The sequence below is a fragment of the Triticum urartu genome, chromosome 6A (genome assembly GCF_056163025.1).
Source record: "Triticum urartu cultivar PI428250 chromosome 6A, HENAU_Tu73, whole genome shotgun sequence".
Lineage (NCBI taxonomy): Eukaryota > Viridiplantae > Streptophyta > Magnoliopsida > Poales > Poaceae > Triticum > Triticum urartu.
Genome location: NC_141878.1, coordinates 287,509,499 through 287,517,970, shown reverse-complemented (window position 1 = coordinate 287,517,970; position 8,472 = coordinate 287,509,499).

Here is an 8,472-nt window from a genome sequence, read left to right as displayed (position 1 = left end):
TCATCTTGGTTGCCGGGAAGTGGACAATGTGCCTTGCCCAAGTTGGAGCCTGGGCTCGGCAACGACTAGCATCACCTCCTCTGCTGTTGGAGCATAAGCCTCGTTCGTGGGGTCCATGGGCCCGGCTGTAGGGTGTGGTCCGGCAGGCTGTGAAGAGTTGTTTCAGGCAGGGTCTCTTCCAGGAGCGGACGGCTCTACCAGGAGAGGCTTACTGGAGTCCAACTTTCTCCTTTTTTGGGCCATTGTTACTGGGGATACGGAGGGCTGAGTGAGATGGAGAACAAAAGTCCTTGGTTCCACAGGAAGCTTCTGCGCAACATACTTTGATAGATGATCAGCTATGTTGTTTTCCACACAGGGTACGTGCTCTGTTTGCAATCCGTCAAAGTGCTCCTCCAATCTCCTCACTTCCTCAACGTATGCCTCCATCAATGGACTTTGGTAATCCTTGTTGACTTGTATGACCACAAGCTGTGAATCTCCTCGAATGATCAGCTTCTTAATTCCCAATTCAGCTGCAATCCTGAGCCCGGCAAGGAGCCCTTCATACTCAACTGCAATGTTGGTTGCTTCTTTCAAATGCATTTGGACGACATACTTCAAGTGCTCCCCGGAGGGGGCGACAAGAAGCATGCCAACTCCAACACCTTGTATGGAAAAGCACCATCAAAACACATAATCCATTCTTGGGGCAATTCCTTGCCAGGGATAACTGTCTCTGTCACTTCCTCATCAGGGGTTGGCGTCCATTCTACAATAAACTCTGCCAATGCCATGCTCTGAATAGTTGATGTGCTCTCAAACCTGAAACCAAAAATGGATAACTCCAAAGCCCACTCCACTATTTTGCTGGTAGCCTCAGGGTTTTGGAGTATCCTCTGCAACGGGAAACGAGTGACAACCATCATCTCATGGGTTTGGAAGTAGTGGCATAGTTTCCTTGAGGCCATGATGAGACCAAAGATCAACTTTTGCATGCCAGAGTACCTCGATCCAGCCCCCAGTAACAGGGAGCTGATGAAGTACACTGGGCGCTGCACCACTTTCTTCCTTGCCGTGTCCTCGGGGTTGCTCTCGTTGTTGTGCTCATTGTTATCATGATCCTTCTCTGACTCTGCCGGTCCTTGCTCACTCTCTACCTCATCCACTTCTCGCTGCGCTACCAAGGCTGCACTGACCACCTGGTTGGTTGCCGCTAAGTGCAACATCAATGACTCTTGGGGTTTGGGAGCAACCAAGGTAGGCACAGAGGACAAGTAGGCCTTCAACTCTTGCAAAGCTGCATCTGCTTCTGGGGTCCACTTCATAGGCCCTGCCTTCTTCAAAATTTTGAAGAACGGCAGGGTGCGCTCGGCAGACATGGAGATGAATCTGCTTAGCGTGGCAACGCATCCTGTCACACACCTCACATCCTTAAGTGCCCTTGGCGCTTGGATCTGCTCGATGGCTTTGATTTTGTTGGGGTTGGCTTCGATCCCGCGATGGGACACCAAGAACCCACGTAACTTGCCGGAGGGAACACCAAGTGCACACTTCTCCGGGTTGAGCTTCAAATTGATCTTGCGCAGATTAGCAAACGTCTCCTCCAAATCATGAATAAGGGTGGATCTATCCTTGGTATTGACCACAATGTCATCCATATAAGCTTCTACGTTCCTATGTAGCTATGGCTCAAAACCGATCTGGACTGCCCTTGCAAAAGTGGACCCGGTACTCTTTAATCTGAATGGCATGCGGACAAAATAGTACGTACCACAGGGGGTAATGAAGGACGTCTTCTCTTCATCTTCCTTGGACATGAAGATTTTGTGATACCGAGAATATGCATCCAGAAAGGAGAGAAAATCACAACCTGAAGTGGAATCCACAATCTGATCGATACACGGCAAGGGAAATGGATCCTTCAGGCAAACTTTTTTGAGATCTGTGAAATCTATGCAAAGCCTCCACTTCCCATTAGCCTTCCAGACTACCACTGGATTTGCCAACCACGTGGGATGCAACACTCCTCTGACCAAACCAGCTACCTCAAGTTTATTGATCTCTTCCATAATGAACTACTGCCTCTCCAAGGCCTGCTTCTGGACTTTCTGCTTAACAGGTCGGGCGTGTGGGTAGACAACAAGGTGGTGCTCGATTACCTCCCTGGGAACACCGGGGATATCAGATGGTTGCCAAGCAAACACATCGATATTCGCCCGTAGGAAGGCAATGAGCGCGCTTTCCTATTTCTCATCGAGGGTGGCGCTGATAGTGAAAGTGCCATCAACGCCAGCCAGCCCTGCCGAGACCTTCTTCACTTGGGGTGCAGCGACCTTGGATCTCTTGATGTTGGAACACTCTGACACGTCATCAATGGGTGATGTGCACTCGGAGGGGGCACCCTTCCCGGATTCTTTGTCAGAGTTCCTACAATATCTCTCTTTTCCTTTGCTTTCCTCAGTGGGAACCACTGCAACCACTGCCTCTGCCGCGACCGTGTCCCAGTACAACTTGTCCACACAAATGACCGCATCCTTCTCATCTGATGGGATGGTGATGACTCCCAGTGGTCCAAGCATCTTCAAGGTGTTGTAGGCATAGTGGGATGCCGCCATGAATTTATCCAAGGTCGGGCGTCCAAGAATCCCATTGTATGGCAGGGGGAGATCGACCACATCAAACACAATCCTCTCAGTCCGGTAGTTTAGTTCTCCCCCAAATATTACTGGCAACGTGATCTTTCCCTTAGGATGGCTCCTTCCGGGATTAACTCCTTGAAACGTGCCGATAACCTCTAGCTCTTCCTTTGCTATCTGAAGCTTGCTGATAATTGCTGGGGAGATCAGATTCAACCCGGCCCCACCGTCCACCAACATCTTTGTGACCTTGAGGTTGCGAATTGTTGGGGACCAACAATGGCAAATACCCTAGCGCAGTGGTACGGCTAGGTGATCCTCCTTGTCAAAGATGATGGGTGTACGGGGCCACTTGAGCTACTTTTGGGCCTCTAGCGCTGGTTCAACAGCATTGACTTCTCACGCCCACTGTTTAAGTTGGCGGTGGGAGGTGTGCAGATATGCACCTCCGTCAATGCATAGGGCGTTAGTGGCCTTCTGAAACTCTTGCTCACTAGTTTCCTCTTCATCCCCTCCATCACTCTCATCATCACAAGCTTCCTTCTCTTGGCCTCTGGCGGTTTTTCCTTGGTTCTGAAAGGGTTTGCCGGGGCGGTTTACTTCACCACCTCGTCCCTTACCACCAGCAAAATTCTGACCTTTTTCCTTGTCACGCTTCTCATACTCTGCTCTCTGTCTCTTGACAAGATGCTCAACCCGATAACACTCTTGAAGGTCATGGCCCTTGGTCCGATGGATCTTGCAATATGGCCCATCACCTTTCCCGGCTTTCTCGGCAGTCAGCGCACGCAACAGCTTCCTTGCCGGGGGCCTCAGCTTTGGCCTTCTTGCCGGTACCAGGCATACCCGATCCTTCAATAGTCATCATTGCCTTATCCCTCCGCTTCTTAGTGCGCTTCTTACTCTTCTTCTGGTTGCTTGATTCATCATCATCTTCTGAATCAACATTGGTGCAATCTTCCTCTCTGGGCAACTTCCTTTCCTCCTCCATCCGAGCACACTTATCCACTAGGGTGTAGAGCTCCTTCACAGTCTTGGGCAACCGCACGTTCATCTTGGAACGAATCCGGCAATTGTGCCCATTGGACTGGAAGGCAGCTATCGCAGCTACCAGATGGATATTCGGGATGTGTCATGGAATTGTCATGGCAGATGTCCTAGCAAGAGTACTTAGTCGTAGGGCCATCGCAACTAGGAAGCTTAAAGGGGTTAATCGGGACAAAGGACATGAGAGGTTTTATACTAGTTCGGCCCCTTATGATGAAGGTAAAAGCCTACGTCTAGTTGTTTTGATATTGCTGGGGTTTTGATCACCAAGAGGCTAATCCGCCGGCTTGGTTATCGATCTCTTGTTTCTTGCCCTAAGCCGCCACCGGGTCGTCCCCTTATATACATGGGTTGATGCCTGACGGCCTACACAGTCCTGGCCGACTCATAAAACGTGTCCGACTCGGTGACTTTTTTACATGCCTTTCTTTACAAGTCTTTCCTTACACACGGCAGTTTAAAACATTGGGCCTTAAGCCGTCTCTGGGCTTAGGCCTTCTGCAAGTCTTAATAACTATCACCTTGAATATTACTGGGCTCCTTTCGTAACCCGCCGTTGGGGTTGACCCGGCCCCTACTGGGCGGGTCTTTTACCGGTTAGCTATATTCCCAACATTAGGCCCCAGGTTGAATTTGAACTTTGTTCTTTGTCAATCTTTAATACTTAAATGAAATCCATCTTTCTCTCTTCGCATAAATTTTTGAAACCCGCCATGACGTCATCTCTTGAAAACATGAAAAAACCACCATGATGTCATCTCTCAACGGATCTTTATCCTTTAATGCCTTCTGAGAATCGAGGTGTCCGTTTAGTTGGATAATCATTATTCGGGTCTTCCTCGATTTTCACGCCTGCCAGTTTGCTTACCCCCTTATAAATAGGCACGACCTGGTCTTTCTCATTCTTCCTTCTTCTTCGTCTCCTTCCTCTTGCAACCCCCGCCGATGCTCGAGCTCTGTCGCCATCAGAGAGCACCTCACCTCCGTCGACTTTGGCCGCTGCATCAACCGGAATCAGTCCAGACAACGGCGACAACTCTCCATGGAAGATTTGTGGCTGTAAACATTTCCTTTCTTGCTCCTCAGATCTGCATTAGGGCTTTCTAGGTTTCTGCGTGTTCTTCATAGTTCATCACAGTTTCTTCATAGTTCTTCCACTGCAGCCTCTTCTTGATCCAAAAAGAGATATATACTTGTGCGGTAGTTGTTTTGTGCCTACTCTTGATACTAGTAGATCCCTTTTCCCGGTATAAAGGCTTCATTAGGCATCACGAACTCATCTGTGCTAGACTTTTAGGTCTAGAATATTTTCCATTTTGAAGAGCCATTTGATCTAGATAATATCAAGCAATTAGGAAACTTGTTTGTCTCAACACTTAGCCGAACCTGTTTCTGGCATTTCTCAAATATCCGTAGTCATGGCGGCTTATTGCACCAGCTTACTTTTTCTTATATGACATTAGCCCTTACTCAAGCTGCCATTATTTATTTACGCCATCATTTAACTATTAATTTCACCATTGAATTGAGCCGGCACGTTACTTTCTTTTTAGTTCACCTTTTGATCGTCATGCCGTCAGAAGCTCCAACCGTCTGCAACTGGGTTCCTTCCACAGTAATCGAGGACAATATGAAGGAATTCTTTGCCATAGGTTTTTTGCCAGGGAAGAATATTATGTCTTACCGTGCACCTGAACCGGAGGAGGAATGACCCAATCCCAAAGATGGTGAAGTCATTGTCTTTTCTGACCACATGAACCATGGCTTTTCACCACCCGGCTCAAAGTTCTTCAGAGATGTTCTCCATTTTTTCAAACTCCACCCTCAAGATCTCACGCCCAATTCCATATCCAATATCTACAATTTCCAAGTTCTCTGTGAGGTGTACCTTCAAGAAGAACCGACTGTGGTACTCTTTAGAGAGTATTTTTATCTGAACCGCCAGAATGAGTGCACCAATGGCCCTAGCTTGGAACTTGGAGGCATCTCGATTTAGTGCCGGCAGGGCGCCGTCTTCCCCTTCATAGTTTTGCCGAGTCACCCAAAAGACTAGAATCAGACCTGGTTCTATTGTCAAGATACTTCACCACCCAACGAGAAACCACTGCCGGGTTACCGCATGGAGCGTCTAGATTCCAAGTTTGCGCTCCCCGATAAACTCACTGCTGCCAAACGCAAGAAGCTGATTCCATCAATTAAAAGGATTAACGCTTTACTTGGGAACAGCTTAACCGGAGTTGACTTGACCCGTTGCTGGGTTGCATGGCGGGTCATCCCTCTAAGCCGCCGATCCAAATTGATGTGTGAATATGGTGGAGCCCGGATGACTCTCTTCGTCACAACTCTGTTCAATTAACTGAAGAAGATATTGTTTCAATGTCAACCCTTCTGGTGAACGGCAAATATGAAGATTGCAGTAAAGTCGGGTTAAACCCCTTCTGTAAACTTAACCCCGCGCTAGAGGTAAAGAAACTCTGAACTCTCTCTTTGTATTTTTCTCAGCCATTTTAAATAGCTGCATGACCTTTCATCTTGTTATTTGTTTATAGGCCAAATCTGATTTCTGGAAAGCCAAGTACGACCATGAAGCCGCCAAGAAGGCTAGAGTCACCGCCATGACTGCCAAGAAGACGACCCGGAGGTCTAAGAAGAAGAAAAAGAGCACCGCTGAGGACCTGTTGTAGCTTGACGATGATACTTCTGAGTCGGAGGTAGCCCTTGACTCCCTTGGCCAGTTTTTTAATAACCTTATTAACATTGATCGTTGCCAGGACGACACGGGGGCCAGTCAGGCCGCGGAAGAAGAGGTAACTATTTCCTCCGACTCAGCCCATTTGCCAAGACAGAAACTTCGACTCATAACCCGGAAAGTAAGGTTTTCACACCCTTTGGCTTATTTGGACCCTCATTTTCTTTTGAAAAAGCAGCAACATGAGAGTCGTCGTCAGGCCCAGAACGACGATGAACCGCCTTCCGTTCTTCAACAAACTCCCCAAAAATGCCAGAATGAGGTTTATTTCTTCGTCTTTTACTTTCCACTAATGGATCTTCTCCCTTGCATTACTAACTTTATTTTATCTTTGCAGGAGGTGTCTCGCTCTTCTGGCAACTCATCTCAGACTCAATTTCCGGCCTTTAAGACTGCCCCTGGGTAAAGAAAAAAAATATCATCTTTCCTCCATGTCTTTCAAACTGCGTCTTTATACTGACTGTCTCATAGCATCTTTCTTAGTGGCCAAGCCAAGTCCAAGAAGGCCAAGGTGACTAAGCCGGCGGAAGACCCGTCAGTCCTTGCGCCTGAACCGGCCATGCCACCTTCTCCCCCTCAAACTGAAGCACCAGAAGACCCGGCTGCCAATGCTCAATTAGATCCTCCTGAGCCGTCAGCGGACGACACCATCATTAACCCTTCTACTATCGGACCACCCAGCTCGGCCAACCCGCCATCATCGTCTGCCCATGACGTTCTGATCACTGGAAGCCGTTTTGTTGAGCCGGGGAATCCCACCGTGTTAGCTCGTCACACCGCTAAACAAGAGGCCCTGGAGAGACAGAAAGTGTGTTTTGATATTTCTCATTAGAGCCATCTGAACGCCAATGACATATTGTCCGGCTATCTCAGCCATGTGCACTCTAGCCGTGACTCAGAAATCGAGATGGTCAAGCAATTGCAGCTAAAGTATGAGGTATGCTCTTCCGGCTTACTTATGTTTTGCCAGCCCCCAAGTCTTTAGATTATGATAAAACCTGAATGATCTGTAGACTTACGATACATGCTAAAACTTTACCTTTAGATTTGTCTGAAGTCCAATAAAGTAGTATAAACCTCACCTATAGTCCCCAAGGACCGGTTAACTTGATCATAAATGAGCCGGTACTTAATTTCATAACCGTCATGTACCGAACCCAACAAATAATGTAATCTGGCTTAATCTTGAGAGACTTTCTGAATATCATGCATTAGCCCCCAAGTGCCAAGTGTTGTTACTTTGTAAGGTACTTCGGACTTGAAACATATTAGAGTCATAGGAAATTGTTTTGGCATACATTAGCCCCCAAGTGTCAAGTGGTTTTGCAGTGCAAAGTACTTGAGACTTGAATCTTGACTCTTGAACTTTTAGTTTAAACCTTGACATACCTCTGTATGTTTTGCAGAACTCCCTATCTGAATTGGGTTCGCAATTAACTGACGCCAAGACCCGGCTGGCGGATCAAGAGGCAGAAATCAAGTCTGTAAATTCAATTAAGTCTTGCTGAGACGGAAAAATTGAGAACCATCTTGACTGCCAAAAAGAAAACCTGGGCAGAAGAAAAGACGCTGCTGACACAACGTGCCGAAAAAGCCAAGGCAGCTCTTGAGGAGGTTACTACGGAGCTGACCGGCTTAAAGAACCGGGTGTCTCAAATGGTTTCCGCCATCTTTGGTAAGGCATCTGCACTGATCTTTTACACCTTCTTTTGACCCAGAATGTAAATCGCCTACTGACCCCTTGTTGTTAAAAAATATGTGTAGGCCCGCGAAGCAAGAATCTAAGCCAAGATAATGTGACTAAACTGAAGGTTGTCTATACCTTAGTGGAGCAGTTGTACACTGGCGCTCAACGAGCACTTGCTGCTATCTCTCCTGTCAATCAAGGACCCAACCGGCTCAGTGATGTCTTGAAAAAACTGTCAATCTTACCCGCCAGGTTTCAAGAGGTCAAACGATCCTATGCCAGAGCCGTAGCCTTGACTGCCCTGAGCTGCTCCAAAGCCTGGGTGCCAGATCTAGACCCGGTGGATGTAGCTAGGGGGTACCCGACTGTAA